Here is a 3507-nt window from a genome sequence, read left to right on the forward strand (position 1 = left end):
TTTGTTCCAGCGGCAGCTGCGAAAACGGAGTGCGAAGTAGTGCATCAATCTTATTCATTATGAGGTCTAAGGCTAAAAAATGCGAAGCCGGAAAGAAGTGAGGAGCTCATAAGGAATGTGGAAAATCGAAAGCAAATGGACTAAAGGTCTCTAACTGATTCAAATAGCGAAACAAGCGACAAAAACGAAGGCGAGGAAACTATCAACTCTTCAAGCAACCAACGAACGAGAAGGAATGCGTGAATATGTCAACACGTTGTTGTAAGAAACGTCGGCATTGTGTCGTCATAATTTCGGGGCTAGTCCCGATCGGCCCCAATGATTTAGTAAAAGAAACAGAAAACAAACGAGACAAACCCGGCGAGTGGAAGATAAAAGAGAGAATACGATATACAATGAGCAACCGGGGCAAAATCGGCGTCGCCCCGTCGACGTTCGGCGAAGGCTTTGCGAGCGAAAAATGAACCATGTCGGGAGAATATGGCTAGTGTAGACAGTCTGTGCAACTGATATTGAGGTATTTTTCGAATATTTTTTATTATACCGAAAAAACAACCGGGGCATTGCCCCGGTTGGCCCTATTGACGCGCCGCCACTGGTTGATAGTACTTAACAGAGGCCCAATTGCTACAATAAACATATAAATACTCGGCGAATTTCAATTTCAAATTTTAGTGATCCTCGATTTCATCCAGCTCGCTGTCACTGATTGCGTACCGGCACCCTACTGCCAGATTTACGGTAATTTGACACGCTCAGTCATATTTTGCCATCTACATTCTGACACGCCTCGACCGTATAGAGGACTTGCACGGGTCACGTGACTGTGTTACTGGACGGCAATAAAACAAAAACGTCCATTTGGCTCCTGTCAGTTGCAAGTCGGATTATACATTTTCGTTTTGTTTGGCTGTTGAAAATGGTTATTTCGTATTGTTCCGTTGGCTGTACGTATAGTATAGACAACGAAATGGATCTTCAGTTATATTCCACTGATTTCAAAAGATCCGGAACGTCGCAACTGCTTGGTGTCAAGTCCAGAAGCCATCTTACTTGTGTTTCACTGTTTGCGGACAGCACTTCGTTGATGGTGAGTGATAATGTGGTGATAGTGTGCCGTTATCATTTTTTTTAAAATATTCACAAGCTCCCTCATTTCAATGGAAAGCAGATGACAAGCTACTGTTATTAGTAGGCCTAGGCGTGGGCCTACTTGCAGTTGCAGACTTGACTTGTGTAAGACAGTAAGGAATTAATAATCAATTGCTATAAGGTATTGTTTCCCTAATTAGCAGGTAATCTATTACTAAGTCTGAAAGGTTGAATAGATAACTAAAGTTTAACATCAGTGGTCATGCAAAAAATAACCAGAATTCAATTGAATTCGCCATCTAGGAATACGCTCGCCACCGCCTCTCTGATCACCCTGGTAGTTTCACAGGTTCCAATCCCATGCGGGGATAGTTATGTGCAAGAGAATTGCAGCTCTACTCCCACCGAGGGTGGTTCACATGACCGCTGATCGGTTACGACCATTCCCCACCATCCAAGTCCATGCTTCTGAAAACAAATAACTGGCTCCCCCCCAGATAAATCCTATCCTAACGGTGCTGGTACAACTGATCCATAATGTCCTTTTATTGTCATTGGTAAAAAAGATATGCTACCCGGAATCAAATTCATTTACGACTAGTGGCTGTGGTGGGATATGGACATAAATTTCACACTCCTCGATCGTTAGATTGTATGAAAACTCTCTCTGTATCCATTATCTTACAGATATGGGTGCGACCATGGAATAGATGGATGGCAAAGTATAAGTTGCAACAAGACCACAGTGGCACAAGACCTCAGCTTGCGTGACTTGATAATACATCCTCAGTATCCATCTATTGATGCTTATCGTAATGACATAGTATCTTGTGATTACTGTGGATTGATGGAGATAAAGTGTCCATTGTGCTTTAACGAAAGCAACTTCGCAAAAATGTTTCGGTGGGTCTGGTAGTGAAGGTTTTAGTCTAACGTTGGACACCGATACTACAACCAGATACAGTTGCCAATGAAACTTACCGAGGCGTAATATTGCGACTTTGTGATCTGAAAGGAAATTCTGATGGGTAGCCGGCTAGCCGCAACCTTTTGTTTAAAGAATATTATGAGATATGACTTAAGAGTCTAAACTTTTATTTGAGAGGGGTGTAACCCAAGCTAATTTTCAAATGGTATCACACACTTTACCGTAATTATAAATTATATTTGAAAAATAAAGCACATCAAAAATGTATTTTTAAAAAACAATTGGCTTTATCTGCAGATAATAGGTTGATATTGAGATTGACCATTTCAATGCTAAATTTTCTTTAGTCAAAAGGCACACTTGATTCGCAAAGATTTGTGAATGCGCACAGTACACCAATTTGTCTAATGATTTGATTCCATAGGCAGGAGGTTGTGGATCGGTGCTGCTCAGGATGGGATATTTTTGCCTCTAAATGCATATTACGTGTTTCACATGAATCCATCGTGCTCAGATTCGACTGTTTTAAGGTCTGAAGGCTCCAACAGCCTTATTTTATGGGTACACGGGAGAATTTTCAGTGTGGCATGCATGGGTCAGTCGGAGTCACTAACCACAAGACATCTATAAGCAAGGATAAGATAACCTGGAAGTAACATTCCATAATTTAGAGTAAAAAATGTATCTGCCTCTACAGCCTTTCAAATGAAAGATATGATGCCTCAGGGGTGATTTCTATCAAATATTTTACAGTATTATGGTTCTAGTGAAAAGGGGTGTAGGCGGCTTTTTTTAAAGTGGGGTAGGTCTAGTCGAAAGACACATTAAATGTTTATGCTAACAACTGCAAATTAATATTGCAACGCATACAAGTTAACAGAATTCGTTGAAATGGTCCTACCTTTTGCCTTTCTTCAAAATCCCCCTTTTTTTTAAACTATTCTCTTTCTTTCTGGGAATGGCGAAAATTCAAATATCGATGGGACATATAAGCAGCTGATAATGGGTTATCTTCCCTTTTTCCTGAAAATAAATTAAACACTAATCATCATTTGACAGTGCCAAGTTTGTGTATCAGATCAGTAATAAATTACCTGCTAACTAACAAAACAATCAGACAACACCTTCTGACCATTAATGAAGATTTTTTTCAATTTAAAACGCAACTATGCCTACCAATGTGGGTAGTTTTTAGGATAGAAATGTATCTGTGGTTGGGGACAGATTGCAAGGTGCAACATCGTACGATTACCATTCTATGTCGGGATTAGATAGCCAGTTATTTGTTTTAGAAGCATGGACTTGATTGACCAGCGGTCGTGTGAACCACCCTCAGTGGGAGGAGAGCTGCAATCCCCTCGCACATAACTATCCCCGCATGGGATTGAAACCTGTGAAACTCCCATGGGGATCAGAGATGCGGTGGCGAGCGTATTCTTAGATGGAGAATTCAATTGAATTCTGGTTATTTTTTGCATTAGCACTGG

At 40.7% G+C, this 3507-nt stretch overlaps 1 long non-coding RNA gene across 1 annotated transcript; it reads left to right on the forward strand.

The window, feature by feature from the left end:
• Nucleotides 1-888: 888 nt before the first annotated feature.
• Nucleotides 889-1887, forward strand: LOC144424363 (uncharacterized). The gene is made up of 2 exons (XR_013476655.1): nt 889-1090; nt 1780-1887. It is a non-coding gene; the product is annotated as an uncharacterized LOC144424363 (long non-coding RNA).
• The last annotated feature ends 1620 nt before the right edge of the window (nt 1888-3507 follow it).

This window comes from Styela clava, chromosome 6, assembly GCF_964204865.1.
Source record: "Styela clava chromosome 6, kaStyClav1.hap1.2, whole genome shotgun sequence".
Classification (NCBI taxonomy): Eukaryota; Metazoa; Chordata; class Ascidiacea; order Stolidobranchia; family Styelidae; genus Styela; species Styela clava.